At 42.4% G+C, this 24,706-nt stretch overlaps 1 protein-coding gene across 1 annotated transcript in view; it reads left to right on the forward strand.

The window, feature by feature from the left end:
* The first annotated feature begins 409 nt into the window (after positions 1-409).
* The window catches only part of gpr4 (G protein-coupled receptor 4), a 50,293-nt gene continuing 25,996 nt past the window's right edge, over positions 410-24,706 (forward strand). Inside the window, exon 1 of the mRNA XM_030744690.1 lies at positions 410-529. The gene's annotated coding sequence lies outside the window, so the exon portion shown is untranslated. The remainder of the gene's footprint in view (positions 530-24,706) is intronic.

Below are 24,706 nucleotides of genomic sequence, written 5' to 3' on the forward strand. Positions count from 1 at the left end.
AAGAGAGAGAGAGAGAGAGAGAGAGAGAGAGAGAGACAGAGAGAGAGAGAGAGAGACAGAGAGAGATAAAGAGAGAGAGAGATAAAGAGAGAGAGAGAGAGAGAGAGAGAGAGAGACAGGGAGAAAGAGACAGGGAGAGAGAGGGAGAGAGAGATAAAGAGAGAGAGAGATAAAGAGAGAGAGAGAGAGAGAGAGAGATAAAGAGAGAGAGAGAGAGAGGCGGAACTCAGGTTCTGACTCAGTGACACTCTCTCTCTCCCTCTCCCATCTGTGTGTGTGTGTGTGTGTGTGTGTGTGTGTGTGTGTGTGTGTGTGTGTGTGTGTGTGTGTGTGTGTGTGTGTGTGTGTGTGTGTGTGTGTGTGTGTGTGTCTCAGTCTGCCGGCTGTTGTCGCTGTGCTCACACTGGCACTTTCACAGTCGCTGTACCATCTGTCGGAGCGTTTTTCGCAGCGGCCGGATGAAATGAGACGTTTCTGTCTGGATACTCTGTGTTTGGGGAGCTGAGTGCAGGACTGCGGGGACCTGAATGTGAGTACAGCATCGCACCTTTTACGTACGCGTGTTTTTACCGCTGAGTGAAACTGTCCTCTGCACCACAAAACTAGAGGTGAGCTCTGCGCTGCGCAGGGAGGGTTACGGTCCGTAGTTGTTGAGGATTTTTCCTGACAGTTGGATCATTGGGTCAGTATGTCAGCATTTTCACGTCCCATAACGCAGTGACATCGCTTCAGGTTTTAGCCATCAGCATTGGACAAGGGTAGAGTAAAGGAAACTACACATGAAGGGAAAAATAAGCTGTTTCTAATCATCTCCTCCGCTCTTTCCCTTTATTGTAAACTTCCCAACATCTGAGCTTTGGCTCCCATTAACCTGTTGTTGTAATAGAAAACGGGAAATCAGCTGAGCTGGCACTACGGACATTGCGGTACAGCAGGCACTGGCGTCCCCGCCACAGCTCCAGGGCTAATGACTGCAGACAATTAATAAATGATCAGACTGAACGATTAAATCAGCTGCGTGTGCCACTGAACCTCTCCAGCTCCATATTACTGTGGGAGTGTTTCTGATGTAGCTCATGCGCCGTCAGGAACCCTTCAGAGTGCAGTTCACTGTGCTGAGCAGACTGGAAAGGCTCTGCAGCGAGTTTAGGAACTTTACACGGGGACTGCTCGTCCTGGTGAGGCTTGTAGCTCGTTTATCACCTCCAGTAGAAAATATCTCAGCTGTGCATATATGAATAATAATAGATTTCCTCTGCTGTGCTGTGTTTTACAAAAAAGAAAGAACTCGCTCCCTCTCTGATCTATTTTTCCTGAACAGCTTTAATACTTTTACTAAAACAACAGTGACCTTTTATTTTTCCACAGTGCTCTGCTATTTACAGCAAGATATTATATATGTGTGTTACAGTATCATATCCAGTAGGTATTACAGTACAAAGGTCTGCTTACAGTGTGCATCTAATCCAAGCAAACTGCTTCTTCCTGAGAAATTAGTTGATTTTAATTTATCCTGGTTTTATTTTCCATACTTGCTCATGCTGAGGCTGGGTGCTTCATTCAGGCATTCATCTGCCTGCTGTAGGTCTTTACCTTACAGTACAGAGTTGTTGTGATTTGGAGCTATAAGCCTGCATTGAAATGACTGAAGCTGTCTGACACAGATGATTAAAAAACCATGAGAGTGAAGCCGCAGGTTTGGCAGTCAGAGCTGGTCTGAGTCCAGCGTACTGTGGTTTCACCTTTGAAATTCACTGCTCTTTGACCTGGTGAAGATTCTTCTGATTTAAAAGATATAAAATTACATAGATTTGAGGTTTGTTTACTATCAATAACCTTAGAAAGTAACAAAAGGAGACAAAGGGCAGCACAGCTATGAAAACTATCAGGATGAATGACCACATTAAATCATTGATTTATGCTCAGTGTGATCAATCAGCATGCTCAGATGATTTTCATGCTTTCTGTATTAGAAAGATGCGTCTTTTGAAAGAAGTATTGACAGGCTCGCTGTTCGTTTTAGTATTTCTAGAGTAAAAATAAGCGCTGCTGCATGTATTTACACAGATGAGTATGTATAATGCCTTCTTCACTTTAATGAAACACTTGAGCAGCTGAGCCACCCCAGGCAGAGAGAGAGGCAGGGACAGCGATCTCCGAGAAAGCATCACGCTTCACTAGGATACGGGGAAATGTTTCGATGAACCTTAATGGTCTTTTTTTTTTTAGTAAAAAATCGAAACCACGAGTCCTCGTTTATATCCCACAATTTCTCTTTTCTCCTTCACCAGTTGTAATGGTAAAATCAATAGAATCTCATCTTCTGTTCTGTGTCTGCATCCGCCACTTTGTCTCCTCCCACGGTGGAGGTGGATACAGCCAGTTTGTCCCTCTCGTTCTTGCGTTTCATCTTACTGTCGTTTTCTGTTCCCGATTTCCTGCCTCATTGGCTGATTAAACCTAAAATATATTAAAAAGCAGTGAGTGGGAAATTACATTTTTTACGATCCATTGAAGTTAAATGCAGTTCTCACTCACTTTCTGTAAGCTTCCACTCCTTACCCCCCCATCCTGTCCATCCATTCTGACCTCAGTGGAAAGATAATCTGTGCAGTTTTAGCTCTGACCTTGAAGGCAGATGGATGACTGTGGTTAGCCAACAGCACCAACTGAAGTTACCTGAAGTTCCTTTTTCCATCACTTCACCCAGTCGCTCGCCTGCACATGCATGCACTGCACCTTCTCACCTTTCACCCTCAGTCCAGATGGAGCTCTCCTCTCCTTCCTTGTTCAAGGTTTTCCTTGGAATTCAGATGCTGGTGTGACCTTTAAAAAGCTCCTTTCACTCTGGACAAAAACCCACTTACATCTGATTTTTGTCCTCAGTGGGAAAATGTGCAATAGGCATTCACTCCCAGGTCAAATGACTGTCACAGGTATTAGCGGTTCCAGCTCAGATCAGCAATGATGGAAACATGACCCCCAAGTTTTGACCCCCTTTTCATGCTGTGATGCGTTTTGATGTTGTCATTCTGTCTCAGCTTTTCCAGCTCTGTCATCTCAGCCACAAATTCCATCAGTCGCTATTAAAGAAACAGCCGAACATTGTTTAGTCAGCACTGACGTTCAAGAGAAAAAAAATACAAAAAATTTGCACATATGTGCTAATTTGGTGTAAAAAGAAGATCCCGTTAGGTAAGATTTTTGCACCCTTTGATGAAGTTAAACACACATTTGGCACACTTGCATATCAACAGTCTATTTAGACATCAGTCCGCAGACGTGCCAGCCTTAGTTTTTATAATTACAAACAGTTTTTAGCTGACGGATGGATTAAGATCAGCACAGATGCAGTGTTCAGTGCTTTAGAGGTGCTTAGAGTATTAGTTAATCTTCACTTTTCAAACAGCACTAGCAGGTCACAGTTTTCACTCATGCTGTGTAAAATGTCAAAAAAAGAAACTTAGGAAATGTGAATCAAGTCAAAGTGATGTGACACAGAGAGAAGAGGACAGTAGAAAATAACCTGAGATTAAAGTAGGTGAGGGCAAAGGGAGTGGAAAGTGGAAGATGGATCGTAGGATGAGGACAGGAGGATAAAAAAAGAGCTTCAGAGGAGGGTTAAAGTGAACGAGATAGCAGTGAAGGTGTAATTGGTCTCCAGAGGCACTCTGATAAGCAGCACTTAAGACCACTTTGTGGTTAAGTAATCACTGTGATTAGCGGCTACAGCGGTGGAGAACGACACTAACAAGTAGCCTGACTGGTGGATTGACGCCCACCGTGGTACGTTTTCACATTACACAGAAACATAACACTGTTGTGGTTCCCTCCCCAGTTCTGGTGATTCGGTGCAGTTTTCCAAAAACCTTTAGACCGTGCTTTGCTTCTGATCCTGCTCGGTGCAGCTCAAGGTTTTATTTTTGCAAACTGGCAGGTAGTGGAATAAAGCCTTACTTTGCCCTGCAGATGGGTGTTTCCTTTAATGTTACAGCATCACATGAACACTGTCTGTGTGTGTGTGTGTGTGTGTGTGTGTGTGTGTGTGTGTGTGTGTGTGTGTGTGTGTGTGTGTGTGTGTGTGTGTGTGTGTGTGTGTGTGTGTGTGACGTGTGTCTTTTGTTATTAAGAAACCAGACGTGTCAAGATTTTTTACGCTCTATTAACCTGATTTTTATACTGTGCTTATGTATTGATGGGATAGTCTAGTTACTGAATAGTGCGTATGCCTACATGCAAAGGTTTTACAGTGTGTATGCAGCTTTTATGCTTTTATGCATGCATATTTGATTATAGTACTCTACTAGTATGTTATGTCTTGGATATTGTGTGTCCATGGACTGGAGATGTCAACCTGCAGGCTCATCGCTCGCCTAATTGGATAACCGTTCTGGAGACAACATGTGTCACAATAAACGAGTGCAGGTGACGGTGGTTTGAGTCACACCTAAACATGCATCCACTCACACCCGCACTGACAGCGCTCCGATGCCGCGTGCAGCTGCTTGTTTAATTGGACCTCACAGAGCAGAGTGCTGTTTTTGTGCTGCGCTTGCTTTTGTTTTCCCAGAGTCGAGAGCTCATTTGCAGAAGCAAGAACGCCTCTGACCAATTAATGCTCTGCTGGATAGAAGATAATTGTCTGTGTCTTCACAGTACATCAGAAATATAAGTCTCTGTTTTCTTTAAGGCTCTACAGGGTTTCTAACTTGTGCTCCTTATGCTGCTCCTCTGTTTCAGTGTTGAAAGATATTTTAATAGTTAGGTGCTCTGACATCAGCGATCTGCCTTTTACTGCCTCATTACTTCATTAACTGAGTGCGATGAATTATATGCAGCAAATTATTGTCTGATTATGAATAAAAGGGCAAAAATGTAATAACTCCTAGCATAATTAGATGTAGGACAAGAGTTAATATGGGGATCAAGTTTTATTTTAGCGTTACAGAGTTTCACTGTTTTAGAAATCTGTGCCAATAGATGGAAGAGATGCAGCATGATGGTTTGATTCTTTGATGCTCTTATTGGTGCTCTCTTATTTGTTAAAACCGTATAAACCATATGCATGTCCTGAAACTGGTCTCGAAGCCCGGGGAAAATATCTCGAATAACCACCGACATCAAACCTTGTGTGACTGGTTTGCTGAGTGCTCCCAGTTACTTTAAGAACCGAGCCTGGCACTATTTCCTGACTCATGTGTGGAAAACAAAGCATTTCCTGTTAGGGGAAGGTTACAGTGAAGGATCCATCATGGGTTAATAAAGATGTAATTTTAAAAACACTGCAGTTTTGTATGCTGTAGGGTCTAGAGCATTTTCTACATCACAAATTCAGATCTTTCTTTTTTGCTCACATTAAGCTGTGGTTATGGTCATTGCAACCCACCCTTGACTTGCTTCTCAGAAACAACAGGTGCTTCACAGAGGTTGTTAAGGTTAATATTGTTTGTTGATTTTATATATATTCTTTTCTTAATAGTGTGAATTATTATATCTTTATTTATATTTATAATAACTGCGGCTGCTGTTACACCCAAATTTCCCCTCTGTGGGACAATAAAGGCTGTTTCTTCTTCTTCTTCTTCAACACCTCGTCTCGTCCAAGTGACGCAGCAATTTCCATTTGTGCCATTTGGGAATCCCTTTGCTCCTGCTTTTATGAATCACAGCAGGTCTGTAGAGACATGCATCCCTTCTGCCCGTGCCAGGTTACAAAAATTCAGAGATGCACAACATGCCAAAACAACAATGTAAGAATGACAACAGAACACAAGGCTGTGATTTAGCCAGTTCAAAAATCTCAGTGTTTGGGAGACAATCACTTACTGAGGGCAAACAAAGATGGATAAATAAATCCATTTCCAAGGCTCATAAAAAAGTTTGATCATTTCTTGTTTGTCTGGCCAAACAACGATCAGTGATCGAGTACAAATAAAGTTTAACCACATTGACCGTCAGTGCTGCGGCCAGTCAGAAACAAGCACAGAGTTCACCTCGAGAATTAAAGTGGTGACTTTTCAGACAGGAAAAGAGGAAAAGAATGAGCATTGTGCCGTCTGTTAGGCCTTAAACGGCATCATTACTACTCAGGCTGGACTTTCTGGTTTCTCAGGGTGTCTTTAATAACTGTGTTGTGATTTGCTTTGTATTCTTTTAGCTTTAGCTGCTTGGAGGGTCAGGTTGAGGTTTGGTTTCCGTGTTTAAAAATAATGCCAGCGAGTGCCTCAGTGTTAAAGGTCAAAGGGAACTAAGTGGTCATGAGCATGTGTAGATACATGACAGGTCTGGGGTTTAAGGACACGCTGTGCGTATCTATGAACACTATGTTGTGTTCAACTCCACTCAGTGAGGTCGTTCCAGACCGCTTGTTACACAGCGAGGGTTCAGGTTTGTTGCTGGGTTTCTTAATTTGGAAAAAAGGGCATCCTGGTATGTGCATACTTTGAAGGCCTTCCTGGAACATTGCAGTGTGGGACTGGTAACGTAATGCAATGGAGCATCTCTGTGTGTTGATGGAATGATACGACTGAAGGCCTGCAGACCGAGAGGGACATTTAAACAGAAGAGAGGACAAAAGAAAGAGACAGAAGGAGGGACACTCAGTGTGTGTGTGTGATGAGGTCACTGCTGTCTGTCAGTAAATACTGTTAGCCCTGTTAGGAAGACACACGCACACACACACACACACACACACACACACACACACACACACACACACACACACACACACACACACACACACACACACACACCAGTGTCTCGGGTGTGGAGACAGCAGCACCTGTAGCCAGCATTAGAGCAGTTTCAGATGGTCGATAACCATCACTCTGTTTGTCCTCTTTTTTTCTCCACTTAAATCTCCAGCTCTCTTTCCACATGGCTCTCTCCTACAATATCAATGACCTTCCTTTTTCTCCTCCATTGTGTTTATCTCCCCTTTTCCCTCTCAGGTTAACTTTTTCACCTCTTCCCCAGCCTCCTACATCTCTCCTATCCCTCTGTATCTTTTGTCTGGATAACATTACCATAAATTCTTTCTCTAACCATTTAGCCCTACCCATTTTCCATCTCTCATAGCATCTCTTTATCTTTTCCATGTCTCCCATCTGCCTCTTCCAGTATTATTCAGCTACTTGTCTTTCATTTGCCATTAATCAGTAGTTTCCTTCTCATCTATTCTTCTCTTTTCTTCATGTTTCTTAATTGCAGTGACTCATATGATCCAAAGCTAAGTTGCTTTCAGCAGTTGTTACCTGTCACAGCACTGACTTACTGATGTGCTGTCAGCTTTGACAATTGCAGGGATAAAATCATGACGATGGCTCTTCTGAGGAAGCGGTTAAAGAATCTTGGTAACAATGGACAATCTGATGATGTCAGAAAAACTAAAGTGAGAGTTTACAGGAAAGGAGAAGATATCCCTTTCTGAGTCACTTTGGGCCTCTCCCTTACTCCCGTCTCTGTCCAAGGCTTCTCAGCAGATCTGTGGCTATTGATTGCTTTAATAATAGATTACTGAAGATGATTCGATGAAACTTTAATGAAAAAAGGAGACTGTAGCCAGTCTCCAAAAACAGAAAGAAGACCAGAGGTAAAAAATAACACATAATGGATGGGTGATGTGCCTATAGGTACTCAGTCGTTCCTATAGATCTGGATCCTGTTTGTGGCAGAACAGCGTGGGAGGAGGGCTTGTGCATGAGCATGCTCTCCTTTTCCTGCACAGTATGAATGAAGCTGGTGCCTCTTAATATTCTGATTTAAAATGTTTGGTTGATGGTGTTTTATTATAAGGTCTAAAGTGTGATAACCAATGAAAGCAGACCCTAAAAACACGTTTCGTGGTGTGTGATATCAGACCAGAGCATAAATATGAAAATCCATCTTATGTGGTTTTCTGCTGGACGAGGCGAGGATGGGTCTGCTGGTTTGGATACTTTTGCAAATAAGTATCTGATCAATTAGTAGATTTGTTATTGATTAGTATCTGAGAATTGATTTTTTTGATAACCCTAGTGATAAATCAGCCAATGCTAGCTCTGATTCGAGAAACTTGCAGATGGTAGCTGATCTCAGAGCAGTGAAAGCAGAGCCAGGAGTACCTCGTCCTGCACGCTGGTCTCCTTCAGTCTCCTGTCAGAGACTAGAGGCTTGTTCACAGCACCAGGAGAAAAAGCTCGAACCTTTGTTTATGGGACACCGACACGCCCCCGAAACTGAGATGCGCTACAGATTTCAGTGGAATTAGAAGCAAGCAGAGTTCATATTTATTTATTATTATTCAAAGTTCATTTGTAAATCTTAGTAAGGACTCATAAATAACTACACATAACAAATATTAGTTCAACCTATGTGTTTCATGTGCCTGAAAGGAAAAAAAGCCCATCAGATTTTTGAATAACCAAATATCAGCATCTGTCTCATCGTCCTGTATCAGTTGGGCTCTGTTTATAATGATGACATGATCTAATGTGATTTAAACTGAGCAAAATTGCTTTAAATTGAAAATGAAAAACTTTTTAAAACTTTTTTTAAAAACTTTTAAAACTTTTTTAAAAAAGACTGAAGTTACTAGAAATGTAATTCTTATATGTTTTATTGAAAACAGGCTGACTCTTAGGTACTGTCCAAAAGATTATGGTGAAGAAAAAAAAAATTTACACATCACTTATTGATTGTGTTTGTGGAAATATTAAACCATTGTTGATATTAGATATAAGCAAATATATAGACAGTGCAGGTGACGGTGTATATAGTTCAAACACACACTGCAGTATTGTCGATCTGCCACCGTCCTCCAAAATGTATTCTGCTCCTTTTTCACAAACCAATTTACTTCCTGTCTGCATTTTGTCATCTGCATGGTTTAAATGGTTTTTCTGGTTCCAGCATGAATGCAGAACCTAACGTGAACCTCGTGTGTCTGTCAGCAGGCTGATTTTATGTCAAGTTCTTGTAACCCCGTTGAACCAGAGATCTGAGATGACGTTTTTTAAGAACTCCACCCAACGTGCCCACATAGTACTCAGCACCATTAACCAGAATAGAATCAACCAATCAGATGAGAAGAAACAAAACGGGAAGTGCCTCAGGAAGTAACCACATAGTGGCAGCTGCCCAGTGTTTGCAAACACTTATGTACTGAAACCAATGCAAAACCCCGCTGACACAGTCTTGACACGGTGCTCACAAAGATACAAGAGCACTGATATACTAATGCAAACAAACTTTTATGTAGTTTGAAGTTTTAAAGTTGGTGAATGTGTCAGATAAAGTTTGGGATTTACAAAGTGTCTGGTTGTTAATGATTCTTGCAAATTAATATGTTTATATTCATATATTTATTCTTTTATATTTCTACATGACATTATTTACATATTTATATTTTGATAAAGAGGTAACTAAAAACTCCTTGGTTTGAGTGTGTGTGTGTGTGTGTGTGTGTGTGTGTGTGTGTGTGTGTGTGTGTGGGCGGCCATATCTGTCATCACTCACACACTCACTCATATACACACCCACACACCCTCAACTCAACAGAAATTCAGTCATGTGCTTGTGAGTGTGCCTCAGTCACGCGCGCGTGCGCACACACACACACACACACACACACACACACACACACACACACACACACACACACACACACACACACACACACACACACACAGGGCCTCAGTTGGATTAGTCTGACAGGCTGCCTCAGAAATGAGTGGCGGTTTTCTGCAGCCTGTCATTAAAACTGCTGACACCTCCACATCCAGACCTCCACTGGAATATCATTTGTCCAGTGAGCAGTCCAGGACTTAGTGTACAAATCACCATGTCACACCAAGGCAGTGCTAAACACTGCCAGCACACACTGCACCAGTAAGACTGTAGCTGAGGAGATGGTTTTAGCCTGCAAGAAAGGTGTTACATATGGAAAAGAATGGGAATGTCATTATTAAGTGTCTGCGATGCTATACGACCATGAAGAAGAAATATTATATATGATATATAAATATATAATAAGTACAGATGGATACTGAGGACCAGTAGAAAATTGGTACTGAAATACTGATAATTGCCAAGATGTGTTTGAATGTATTATTTATTTACATTTATTATTATGATCCCCAATAATCCAGCTGCTGCTGTCACACAAAGATGTTAGACATTGTTGTGTGTTTGCGTTCTGTGCTCTCCAGTCATGGAGTTTGACGCTGCAGTGCTCCAACTTAAAGTCAAAGTAACACTTGCTAAAATGATCAGAGTACCTAGGGTACCCAATCAAGCGTCGGTTTTAAGTACTTTTTAAAATGTTCATGATTAGTTCAAACAAAAGACATGAAGACAAGTGACTGTTCACTTCCTGTCATGTACCTCCACTACAGAAGCTTGTTAAGCTAATATGAAAAAAGATCACAGAATAGCTGTCTGCATGCTGACAGACTGCTGACATCTTCACATTTGGCAGAGCCTCATAAACAAAGCTACAGACAGCAGCCACAGCCTCTTCATCTTGTAGTGAGAGCTACCTGCTGGCAGTGGCAGTGTATGTGGGGCTGTCACAGCTTCCCCCTCTAAGTTTTTCAGAGTTGGCTGTGTGAGTTTGGGCAACTGTGGCTCTGGAGTTAGAGAGGCTCATCTAGTCAGATGGTTGGAGGATCAGTTCCTAGGTCCCCAACTACCCCTGATGCATCCCAGTGTGTGAGTGATACAAATTGCTAAAAGACACAGAATTAATGCTTGTGTGAATGCATGAACATGGCTTGTAGAGTGCTTTGAGTGGTCATTTAGAGTACCGGTTTGATTAAGCTGCCCTGGCAATCAGAGAAAACTAATTCTGTAATGATCCGTTTGTTAATATTTTTAAGGCACCTATGAGCCAGAGGCAGCAAACAGCCTCATTGACAGGAGGGTGTGGTGTCCTCCTCGGGGAAGCTTGCCAGTGTGTCAGAAGTAGCCATAAATATGGTTTTGTCTTAACCCCCAAATATTGAGAATGTACCAGTAACAGTACTGGGAAATCTCAATATCAGTGATAAGCCTGATCCTGACTCATGAGCCAGATTCTCAACTTCCATCAGACTGAATATGAAAAAATGTTGTCTACAGTCAAACATAAAGAATTTCAGGGATTGAAATGGTTGACAGAAACTGCTGTGGTAACTGAGGTAAAAATAACAGTGTGTGCAGTTTTAATCAGGAGGCCAAGCAGACAAACATGTCATCATCATCATCATCATCATCATCCAAACCTTTCAGGTAGACTAAAAAGTGCACGACTAAAAAGTTGCACATTATTCATCTTATCTTGTGTATTGGATGTAGTGTCACATTAATTACTTGTGTATTCATGTAGACACACAAAACACTTAATTTGTTTCCAGACATGCAGTAACAAACTCTGATCATCTGATCAAATCAAAATGTGTCCAATAAGGTTCGATGCGGGAGACACTGCAGGAAAATGTGACGCTTAATGAAGTCATTAATTTTCCCTGCAGGGTGTCAGGACAAGCCTGTGAGGGCTCTGAAACATGGACGGCTGCATGGCCACTCAAGCATGAAATGAACAGCCAAGATTAACGACCTGCAGCCTTCAACTTTCCCTCTGTCTGCTTCAGACCCTGGACTGCATTTCTTTTTACCATTTTCTGCTTTTCTTTTCTAAAGTGCACATTAATTCATTTTCACCCTTCATGCTGAGGAGTGATACATAACTTTCAGTCTATTCAATTTGTGTTGATGCACTGCAGGATTGCTGTGCATCAACATGAACCATGTAGCATCAAATTGGACTCCATTCACTAATATGTGCATGGTTGTTATTTTGAGCACAAAACAGTGGGAAAAAAATCAGGTTGCGGAAACAGGACATACTGACAGTAACTGGGTTACTGGAACAAGGCTACAGCTTAAGTGGACACGAGATGAGAATAGGGAACAGTTGGAATGCTCCTACACCTGTAACCCCAGGGAAAGGAGTTCGACATCCAACATCTAGACCAGGGGTCTTAAACTCCAGGCCTTGAGGGCAGGTGTCCGGCAGGTTTTAGATGTGTCTCTGATCCAACACTGGACCCCTGATCTAGACTAACATCGCTCTGTGTTCCAACATCCACAAGAAGCAATACTTGAAGAGCATATGGGAGAAACATGAACCACACTGGTGGATCAGCAACCTCTCTGAACAGGATCCAGAAACCACGAATCATGGCAGCACAGGAACAAGCTCTTAGCACTTGATCAATAGAAACAGACGGACAAACTGGTGATGGCTAACCAACCAGGCATAGTAGTGGTGGACAAGCAGAGGAAGAAAGCCGTAGTGATGTAGCAATGCCAAGCAAGAAGCTCATGAAATACCAAGGGCTGAGAGAAGAGCTAGATAGGATGGGGAAGGTGATGGTAACAGTGGTCGCTGTGGTAATGGGAACACTCGGGGCAGTGACCCCCCAGACTGGAGGAGCGGCTCCAGCAGATTCCAGGAATAACATCCGAGATCTGTTTCCAGATGAGTGCAGTCCTGGGAACAGCTGAGATACTGTGCAGCGCACTCAAGCTCCCAGGACTCTGGTAGAGGACCCGAGCTTGTTCTGGAAGGATGCTGTAGTCTTGGGCCACTTGGTGCTGGTGTTGTGTGATACCTCCTTCTCCCTGATGATCTTCTAGTATCGCTCAGTTTCAGCTCTGGTTGGGTTGTTGACTAAGGTTCTTCCGGGGTTCCCTGATTTTGGTTTCTGGTCTTCATTTCCATGGGGGGCTTCCTCTACATGCATCCTTGACCCAAGTGTTAGTGGCATGCATGAGCTCACTGGTTTCAGTGATACTGGTAGTGGGGGTGGTGCATAGGGCAGTGTTCACATCTCCTAGCATCTCCTCTGATGGGACTTTTTCAGTAGGCCAGGGGACTTGTTCTCTTGGTTGGGCGGTTACTTTGAGTCTGACCACAGTGACCCTCACCTTAGTTGATGTACTTGTCATTACAGGTGCCATCAGCGACACTGCTTGCTTCTACCAGGGTTGGCTCATTGTGTCCACACTGCTCACTATTGTTCTCACTGTATTGTAGCCTCTGGATCTGTGGCCTCGACAGTAGCTGTCTTCTATTGATGTTATTGCACTGAGCTACCAGGTGCTTCTTGGTCAGTGTGGATGTTGGCTTTCTCCTCATCTACAGATTCCATCTGTGTTGCACATGAACTCATTGGGTTGGCAAAGTCAGAATATTGCCAGGAGATTGTCACACCCCCATTTGTCGATAACAGGAAACATATACAATTACCCAAAAAAACATTGTTAAGCTAAGAAATGATCACATAGTTGAGAACATCTGGCAGAAAGGATGAAAGGACTTACTTTCATGGCTGTATAATATATTTTTCTGGTAAAACAGTAAATGTTTGATACCTTAGGGTCCATCCATCCATCCATCCATCCATCCATCCATCCATTTCTTAACTGCATTAGGGAGGTTTGGAGCCCGTCCCAGTTCTCAAATGGTGAGAGATGGGGACATCTTGGGCCAGTTTCCAATCTATAGCAGGGCAATTCTTTTTTAGTGTCATTTATTTAAATTTGTTTGTATTATTTGTTGTCATTGTTTTTGAAAAATTCACTTTTTTATATTTTCTAAGACAGCTGGGGCTCGTTCAGGTTGTTTACAAGTTATTTAGCACCAGGATCTCCACATGAGGGCACGACTGGAGAGGGGCGTCTGTTGTTCCCAAGCCCAGTCATGAACGGCTCTCCTTCGCCGGCCCGGGCAGGCCAGCTATCTGAGACCAACCAAAGATCCACAGCACTACCGTATCACTGAGTCTAGGCAGGATTCTGACTTAGAGGTGTTCAGATAAAATCCCGCAGACGTCAGCTTCGCATCATTGGCTCCTCAGCCAAGCACATACACCAAATGTCTGAAGCTGTGGTTCCTCTCGTACTGAGCAGGATTACTGTTACGCACCATCAGTAGGGTAAAACTAACCTGTCTCACGATGGTCTAATACTGCTTAAGTTATTTGTAAGCAGTTCTAAATTTGTGCTCAGTGTCAGAACAAATTCAGGTAAGAAAGTATTAATGAATCCTGGATTTATATGCACTCATAAGCACACGTGGTTTAAGCCCAGAGGTATACAACTTCAAAAAAGCAGGCACAGTAATGAATGTACAGAATTATGGTGGAGGCATTAGTGATGAACTGAACATTTCTCTGCAATACAAACTAATACAGGACAATTTTATTGAACAGTAACATTAATGAAGTGGATAAAAAGGAGAACATTAAGTATTTGTCTTTGTGTTTCAGCTGTATTTTTAGTCAGTACTTGTACATGTTGTGTATTGAGCACTGAACACTTCAGAAACACATGCTTGCAGTGAATACGTCCTCTAGATGCACAGATGAAACACTTCTAATTTCCCACTCAGCGTGTTGTGTACGTATATGTAAAAAACATAAACCTACTGTGACATTTGGCTCCTCCATGAGTCAATAAATCATCCAGATACACCGGGCAGATTTGCATTTCTAATTCACCAATATTTGCATCACATTCACTCTCATGATGTGAACCAGACAGTATGCTCTAGCCTGTTTGTCAAGCGCTACGTACCAAGTGTGTATTTTTCTTTTGTAGAATTGAACATTTTTTGGGTTTGGTTGCTTTCTAGTTTGTTTCACTTTAACACAACCAACAAAGAAGTCATATGAATGAGGAGTGAAGCCTTACTTCATCACTAACTCCTACTTCCTCTGCAATAAACCTTTATGAAAGGTCAGATAAATGAGTCTATGAAAGCAATAAGAGGAAATATGGAAAAGGAAAGGGAAAAGATTTCTAGAGAAGTGTTGCCTTATTCCTTAACAAACCAGCCAAACTACACAAAGGATCAAAGCTGCTGTTATTGTATCCAGTTCACGTTCGATGAATATCTCTTTGTTTGATTTTACGGCACAGTGTTGCTGTAAACAGGCTGCTGGTCAGCAGAGAGGCTGTGGATTGATTTTAGGCTTCCTGGAGTCTTGTATAGAAACAGGAAGTGAAACACATGGATGCACCGCATCCTCTGAGTCTGTGCTGCACATTGTAGAGTCCTTAAAACAAACACAAAAACCTCACACACAAAAAAAGGCTGCTGTGAGCAACCGTGTCTGGCACTGCACCTGAAACTCCTTGAATATTCTCAGAGAGACGATGTTGAAAGGACGAATTTTCAGTTATCACATCGGTGTTACAGAAACAGACTGTAGATATGAGATGGCCATCATCACCATGATGTCATCATTGCTTTGGGAAATCCTGTTGCTCAGAATTTCACCAAATTAATGTTTAGAAATGTCATGTGATGCTAATGAGTCTGATTCTTTTTACAAAATGAACATCACACTTTAATTAATAAGGCAGCGACTGTACAGTGTTTACTGGAGTATGCATCAAGAAGCTAAAGGGTTGGTTCCCCCATGGACTGCATATACATTGCTGTGAAAAAGTATTTGCCTCCTGATGTTCCTGATTTGTCACACTTAAATGTTTCAGATGATGTGAGAAAATACAAAATCCAATTTATAAATGATGATTTCATTTATTAAGAAAAAAAAAAGTTATTCAACCTGCCCCGTGTGAAACAGTCATCAAGAAATCACTTAAATAGAACCAAAGTGAAGCAGGCTGAAAGATTTCAGAAAGCAGCACATCATAAAGAATTGTTCTAAAAACTCCCTCAAGAACAGCTGAGAAACAAAGTCACTGACATCCATCAGTCTGGAAATGCTTACAGAGCCATTTCTAAGCGTTTCGGACTCCAGCAAACAGCGGCGAGAGCCATTTTCCACTAATGGAGAAAACTTGGAACAGTGGTGAACCTTCCAAGGAGCGGCTGGCTACCAAAATTAATGCAAGAGAGGATCAACGACTCATCCAGGAGGTCACAGAAGAGCCCAGAACAACACCTAAAGAACTGCAGGCCCCACTTGGCTCAGTTAAGGTCAGAGTTCATGATTCAACAATCAGAAAGACACTGGGCAAAAATGGCCTCCATGGGAGAAAACCACTGCTGACCAACAAGAACACAAAGGCTCATCTCACATCTGCCAACAAACATCTGGATGATCCCCGAGACTCTTGGGAAAATATTCTGTGGACTGACGAGAATGAAGCTGAACTTTTTGGAAGGTTTGAGTCCCGTTACATCTGCATAAACCAGGGCTCTTCAACTCCAGGCCTCGAGGTCCGGTGTCCTGCAGGTTTTAGATGTGTCTCTGCTTCAACACACCTGAGTCAAATATAGAAGTCATTAGCAGGACTCTGGAGAACTTGACTGCATACTGAGGAGGTCATTCAGCCATTTGACTCAGGTGTGTTGGGTCAGGGACACATCTAAAACCTGCAGGACACCGGCTGTCAAGGCCTGGAGTTGAAGAGCCCTGGCATAAACTAACACAGCATGGACGACTTGTCATAGTTAATGAAACCATGAATTCTGTTTGCTACCAGAAAATCCTGAAGGAAAACATCTGGCCATCAGTTTGTGCCCCGAAGCTCAAGCACACTTATGCATCAAGATGATGATCCACAACACACCAGCAAGTCCACCTCTGAATGGCTGAAAAAAAAAAACTGAAGGTTTTGGAGTGATCTAGTCAAAGTCCAGACCTAAATCCAACTGAGATGATTGGGCATGACCTTAAACAGGCCGTTCATGCTGGAAAAACCTCCAGTGTGGCTCAATTCAAACAGTTCTGCAACAGAGTGGACCAAAACGTCTCCACAGTGATGTGAAAGACTCACCCACAGATATCACAAAAACACTTGATTGCAGTTCTTGCTGCTGAGGGAGGAACAGCCAGTTATTAGGTTTAGGACGCAATTACCTTTTTTGGGTTTGGATAGCATTAATAAATGAAATCATCATTTAAAATTGACTCAGCTTACCATTTCCTATTAAAATTTGTATGATGCTCTGAAACATGTAAGTATGAGAAATATGGAAAAAACTGAGAAAGGTTGGGTGCAGCCACTGTGACGTCACAAACTGGTTTTCTGGTCTCTGCATTTGGAAGTGTCAGCGTTAGCATTAGTTATTCTGACTAAGTGTAGAGCCAAGGGCGGAGGGCTAATGTATCAGCTGACATAACTGTATCGGTTTATGTCAACTTCACAGACATACAGTGCACGCCTGCTAATTAGTGTTAGTTACCAGACTAACAAAAATACTTAATTTTACTCACTAAATTTGAAGCATAAACGTTTTTACAGTCTTGGACTCAGATTAGCAGACAGCTACCTGCTACACCCCCCCACCTGTGTGCACCCAGCACATCTGTCAGAGGCCATGCCCCTAACTTTAAGCCATAAAAAACAAATGGCAGGCTTAGTTAAAAAAAGTATTACCTATGACACAGTAATTATGATGGAGTCTATGGGACTTATATTATTTGTGTCAGTGCTTATTTTTTTAACGTTGCAGCATATATAGAGATTTCAGTGTACTTGCCAATTTTGCCTGTTAGAGAAATTGACAAAACTCGCTGCCCTTTCCTTTCCTCCTCTCTCAAACATATTACACACGAGCACACCCACCCAGGTGAGATGGCCACATGATGACAGCGTGGGTCCTTGGGCTTCAGTCTCATGACTCAGCTCAGCGACTGATGACGGGCTGGAAGCTGTTATCATGCGGTTGTTCCTGCTTGTTGTTCTCTGCTGCGCTCAGCAGCACTGTCATCGTGTCTAACATGCATTGCGGTGACAGACGCCGTGCTCAGAACGTGCCAAAACAGCAGCGTATCCTGTCCTGATTATTATTTTCACTCATATTGTAGTCTTGTTTTCTCGTATGTAGTCGTTAGCAGTCTCATCGGTGACCTGTTGTGGGAAAGAATGACACCCTGAGACTTTCATTTACAGATTACCATCAGTTAGCATCAGAATAGTAATATTTAGGATTATCATCATTTCTTCTCCAGCGTCAGCATGAAGAAAGTAGCTGACTTTACATACTTTACAAATACTTAATAAATTACTAATTGCACAATGTGGAATTATTAACACTATGAGTTTGTGTAGCTGGAGGAGAATACTTGCTCTCACCACCAGTTCCTACCAATGCAGTCCTCCTTCTGTTTATTCAAATTTGATACATAGTTTCCTGTGTACTAAATGTTTTCTCCCAGAAAACAGCTCTAAACTGTAAATGTTACAGAAATGGATAAAATCAGAAGCCCTGCATTCACTGACTGATTGATCAGTTTTAATCTGCGTGGTTGTACGTTACAACTAGCTGCTTATGTTTGTTTATTTTGTGTGTCTGCAGAGCGTCCTGAACACTGCGTCTCTTTCAAAAACCACAAAGATGAACAGATTTGTTCTGAAGTTATTACCGTATTTTTCGGACTATACGTCGCTCCGGAGTATAGGTCGCACCAGCCAAAAAATGCATAATAAAGAAGAAAAAAACATATATAGGTCGCACTGGACTATAAGTCGCACTTTTTTTGGGGGGGGGGGGGGTTGATAGAATTCGAGACCCAGAGCAGAAATTCCATCTTGAACGGCAATTTAAAATAATAATGGATTAAAGAACAGGACGAACACGGTTACGCCTACATTATGCTAACGTAACACATTCAGCTACATGAGTTACGTTATGCTAACGTAGCACATTCAGCTACATGACGCACAACGAACACGTGTTCGGTATGTTAACGTAACATTAAGTTATTCAGATAACCATAGCATAAAGAACATACTAACAAGTTAACCAAACCATCAATCCATTGAATTCTTCATCCTCGGTGTCACTTCTAAACAACTCCGCACACTCCGTAGACGAAGCGCTGCTTCCTCTTCTGTGTCGCGTTAGTCAGACTCGTCGTCAGCTGCAGTTCCAATTATTCCAGCCTTTCTGAATCCCAACAGGATGGTTTGTCACTGAAGCCCATGTTTTCTTGATCCATCCAATGACTTCCAGGAAAGTTGGGTGGCGCATTCTCCCAGTTGCCGTTAAGCTGTGCTCTCCATCCATCATCCACTGCGCCCACAGGTTACGCAAGACTGCCTTAAAGCTGCAGTTCACGGAGATGTCAAGTGGCTGGAGTATTTTGGTTCATGTGTTATAAATGTCACATATACGTCGCTCCGGAGTATAGGTCGCACCCCCAGCCAAACTATGAAAAAAAGTGCGACTTATACTCCGGAAAATACGGTATATTATATACACAGATAGCCACAGCGGTATAAGTAATATTTAGACTTTCATTTTCTTAACTGAGCTTGGGCAGGAGGCCTGGATACAGTGCCTGTCCATCACAAGGCAACCGTTGACGCCCAGTGCCAGCTTACTATCATCAGTTAACCCAACATGTTTTGCTGCAGGAGGACCCTGCAGTGCCCTGAGGACACTCAGAAAGGCTCAGGCAGGTTTGCAACCACATTCTTTTTGCAGTAAAATGATCGCTAACCATTCGGCTGCCCCACATTTAAGGGCCCACGATCCCTGCCATTGTCGCCCTCACAAATGGTAGCACATGCCACAGTGACATCACATCTGCTGATGCTTTGGCGTTGTTTCGGCTGGTCGTGCGCCTCTCAATTTTTGTAACCGTGTGGGTGCAGGGGCAAGTGTACGATGGTTTCAATGACATATTAGAGCAGAAGCTTAGGGACTCGTGGGTTATACAGAGAGATGCTGCAACAGTATGAAAAGATGAGAATTTCTGGAGAAAAAAAAGGAGGCGATTCTTTTTTTTGCTTCTGGGTTTCGATCTCTTCTTCCACAGCGCTGAGTACTGAGGTGAGTACCTGTGTCCACAGCACTGGTATTTTAGCAAACAACTTCTGGTGTTCAGTTCAGTTTTTTTTTTTTTTAAATTGAATTATCATGCCAGCAGCTCTCTGACAGCTTCTGTGATCACCTCCAGTGTGCTAATGTTCTCTCATCTAGTTTCTGGCTGTCATGTTCTTTTGGCCGCCTGCCATTTATAGCACTGAGCACATTGCTTCTTAAAGACATTTTAACAGTGTATTAAACTTAATGTTCCTCTTAATTTCCCTCACAGTATGGCTCTGCTCTAAAGACGTCCTTAGCAGCAGAATTAATAGACCAATTTGGAGTAGCTGTCACGGTAACATCATTACAAAGTCCAGACTTGGTCCCTCATTGGTCATTTATTCAATGCACAGTCACTGTATGGAAGTGCCATCAGTGACTTGACTTTTAGCACAGCTCAATTTTATGTCTTTGCCTCTGGCTATAGGTCCTACACAGGTCACAGAGGTCAGTCAACAAATCTTGTATTAAATTTGTTTTTCCACAAATATGCTGCTTGGTTTCTGCCACCAATTTGGCTTTGCCCATAAAACCCATCATAGGGATTTACAAACATTAAAAAGGGTTTCATATAAAAACAATACATTTAAATTATACTACGGGAGGGTGCAAACCCCCCATGAACAGGTGGCATTTATCAAGTTGAGATTTAATTTAAAGGTTTGTGCTGTCTTGAGAGTACACTGAATGTGATATGTAGCAAAACTTGAACCTGCAGCATTACAAACACACACCTCTGATCCTGACGTGTTACAGTCACCTCGGGGGGGGGGGGGGGGGGGGGGGGGGGGGCACTGCAGGTCGACATGATTCACAATGTGCAGCAATTTCCTGCTGAGCTTTACAAATTTAGCACATGTGAGACTGTGCAGCAGACATGTTCTGGTCTGTGTTGATGACATGCAATGACTGCTGCACTGTGCTGACTCACACCTTGCAGGGACACTGATGTCAGATGCCATAGTCGTGCATTTTACTCCAAAGATATAACAAAAAATGATTACCTTGCATGAAGACTGAGCCTTTCTAATAACACAGTCTGGTTTGTTGGTCCAGATATACCCAATCATCTTAACTGTAATCTCATCTGAAGTCACTGTCTGTTGTGACTCACCTGTAAACGGATTAGGCCTTTGATGGATTGCTGTAATAACTTTGACCCTGGGCTGCAGCCGCACTGCTGGTGACAACAGTCTGTCAGCACTTCCTGTAAAAGAAGATTTAAACAAGGTGATGGATAGATCATGGAGATTATTGCATATAATATCACCATAACACTGTAGTAAAAGAAAAAAAAATTGGGAACTTTGTTTCTCCAACTCCTGATCCAACTGTTAGCTATTAAAATTCTCACAGAGCTGATTTTTTTCTTTTATAAAACTGAAGCCTCATTGTGTCTCTCACATGCCTGTTATCATGTAATATAATATTTAACATGTGGGTATTTTCAAAAAGAGCACCCTCTAATGTGGAGGCAAATTTTACACCTGTAACCAGCTCATGGTTAAAGCAGGCTAGCCGCATAGAGAAGAAGAGATTTTACAGGCTGGGTCCCCTGAGTACATGTATGCATTCAGAGAGGAAATGAGGAAGGCAGGGAGGCGGTGTCAGTGTTGTTATTGCCTCTTTACAGGACGTGGGACTTAAAGTTTTGTTTGGAGCAGAGCGAGTCGTTTGAGCACTAGCGATGCTGAGAGTATGCGTCAGAGCACAGCTGCAGATATTTGCCCTTACATAAATACAAGAAGTCGTCCAGCTTGAGCAACCATATTGCTCATTTGACCGATATGAGCAGCAGGAAACAGGACAGATATGTTTCTGTTTGTTTAACGTTGTTTAGCAGTGCTTAACAAAAATACTGACTTGAACAGTGGTCCTTCTTGTCATAATTATTATAATCAGCAGTCTGTTGTATCAAAGTTATCAATTCATCATCCCACCTCAGGCTTCTTTGTGTGCGGACTGCATCTCTGTGTTTCTGCCTTAATTACAATCAGACTAACTCTGGGTTTATTTAGACAACGCCTGGAGGAGTTTTATGTTTTAAACAGGAGAAAAGTCTAAATAACTGCAACATTTTCAAGCTGCAATTTTCCACCACCGGTCTGGACGACGTCCATGTGACACAGCAGATGTATGCGTGCATGCCACAGATGCCGCATCGACGCTTCCGAGCAAAATGGGCAAACCGTGTGACTGTCACAGGAATCTCTCTTCATGGGGCCGGAGGCAGGCCGCCTGTGAAACAGAACCCACACAAAACTGCTGCTGATATGTTTCTGTGATGCATGAAATCTGAGACTAAGAGAGCTGATGAAGTGCCTGAGTGAAACAGGTCTGCTTTTAATGAATTATTTTGTAATTAATACTGATTCAGCCTGTGTAATGCTGCTCTCTCTTACACTTTAGTTAGCTTTCTGCAATTTAGCTTATTTTCTGACAGTTTTCTTCCACACCTGTTCTCAGTCAGCAGGTTTCTCCCCCGTGTTAGTCCACAGTCCCCTTCGTCTTTGTCTTTGCACTCGTATCCTGGTTTTTGGAGAGCTAGCTCGCGGGCCACTTTAGCATCTTACTTTTTTGGGTCCTCTGCTATCCAGAGTTGCTACAAATTAAGGAGAAGACACTTTTAGCCTGCATTACTTGTCGGGAGTCATGCTGGATCAGAATGTTGATTTGACTCATATAATTGTGTAATTGTGCTTCATAGAAACTCACTTGCAGTCCATCAGCAGAAACATCACTGGAACAGAGCCAGATGGCACCTCTTATTTTAACATGAGAACAGACAGTAACAGTTCCACCACAGATCTCTGTTATGTGTTCGTCAGTGGGTAAAATTTTGGTTTTCTTTCGCAGTAATGGTGCTTGAGGGAATTACAATAGGAACCATCCAGGCAGTGTAGAGTCCCATAAGCCCTGCAGGAAGAAAAAATATATCAGCCATCTGGAGGCTGCTGAGCCTGAGCGAACAGTCACACTGTGGTTCCACCAGCTGAAGCAGAACTCAACCAATGACATTATAAATGAGCTGTTTTTGGTCTCTTGTCTTTGGTTTTTGAACATAATTTTGCTGTGATCACAAGAGAAAAATCTTGCTGAACTTCACTACAAAGAAGACGCCACAAGGAAAACGACGACTCTAACGATGAGCTTGCAAATACTCAGATTATCGAAAATGTGAAATGGAAAAAAGAATTTATTCGTTTGTGGTCACCGACATAAATTTTGTGACAGCACACATTTGAAACTGTAGCATGTTTCATGCCTGCAGCGTGTGTGTTGGTAAGACACTAAAGCGGGATAATGGACTCAGGGACTTGACCTGGGATGGACCAAAGCAACCGCACCAAGGCCCTTCAGAGGAGGCGGCCTCAGTCCTGTTCCAAACCAACTCCAGCTTGTGTCCGATGAGAATGTGATCCAACCTGGATGTGACCCAACTGCAAGCCTGTACAGGTCGCCAGCCTGTCGCAGGGCTAACACAGATACACAGACAACCATTCACACTCACATTCACACCTATCGGCAATTTGGAATCACCAATAAACCTAACCCCAGTAACTGTATGTCTTTGGACTGTGGGAGGAAACCGGAGTACCCGGAGGAGAACGGGGAGAACATGCACTTTAGCTTTAACATCGTTCAGGGTTCTTGGATAGCTTTGTGTTAGCATGCTGTCTGTGCAGATGCTGGCGTTAGCAGTATTATGCAGTTGCTGTAGATCTCCTCCAGCACATAAACTGAAACGATCTGATTGTAGAGCTGCTCACGGGAAGAACAGAGCCTTTGCAAAGAATGTAACTGAAAAATATAATGTGACTACAGTAATATGTTACTTTGGAACCTGTTACATCCAACACTGGTGGAAACAAACCATGCCACAGAAAATGCTACAAGTTTACAAACTCATCGACTGAGTCGGCTCAGAGAAAATGAACTATAGTAGTGAAAACACCCTTAAAATCTTTATTGTGCATTCACAGCTAGATCAGACCTTTGTAAGCTGTCCCAGATTACTTTCATTTTCATTCACCAGAGGGGTTCTTTGATTATCTGGGCATTTCTTTGCTCACCTGGTCTGTTTTCCTGCAGCTGAAAATCACACTGAGATGTGCATTCATTTCTTTTAATGATGACATTCTACAGGGAGGGGCCGAGTTCCCGGCTCACTGAGCATCCGTTTGCATATAATTTATGTGCCAAACATACACACAGAGTGAAGCTCAGTATTTCCTGATTGTATGCGCACATACGTTTTCATTTCCGTGACTTTTTTCTTTCTTGTCACTTAGAAAGGAAACTCAGATCCTTCATTGTTTGGTGTCTGTAACACGGGCCTGTTGCCTCGGTGCCATCGACCCTCATCAGTCTCCTTTACCTCATCGTACCGCTTGAGCTTCTTTTCATCCAATGGTTCCCTCTCTCTCATCTCTAGCGATGGGAATTGATAAGAATTTAGCGATTCCAATTCCATTAACGATATCACTTATCGATTCTCATTGGGTTAGTAAATAAAATGTTCCACAAATGGGTTGGTTTGCATTAACTCTTCTTAATGTAAAAATAAGAATTGCTCTTTCAAAATTAATACTCTTAATATTTTAACATAAAATACAACTGCAAGGTGTGTGAGAAGCAGCCTCTGAGCCAGCCAGACTCTGGCAGTCCTCATCAACTAAATGTTACAGGAGATGGAGATTATTATACAGTATAGTGAAAGCAGTACAGGAAATAGGGTTGCAACTATTAATTATTCCACTGATTAATCGAGTGATCTGATTAGGAATACTTTTGTTTTTGCATATTTTAACTTCCACACGACTGCAGATGTTTCTCTGTGTGAAACAAACAGGGTGGATGCAGCAGCTACAAAGGTCTCTTTTCTTCACGTAC

Source organism: Archocentrus centrarchus, chromosome 13, assembly GCF_007364275.1.
Source record: "Archocentrus centrarchus isolate MPI-CPG fArcCen1 chromosome 13, fArcCen1, whole genome shotgun sequence".
NCBI lineage: Eukaryota > Metazoa > Chordata > Actinopteri > Cichliformes > Cichlidae > Archocentrus > Archocentrus centrarchus.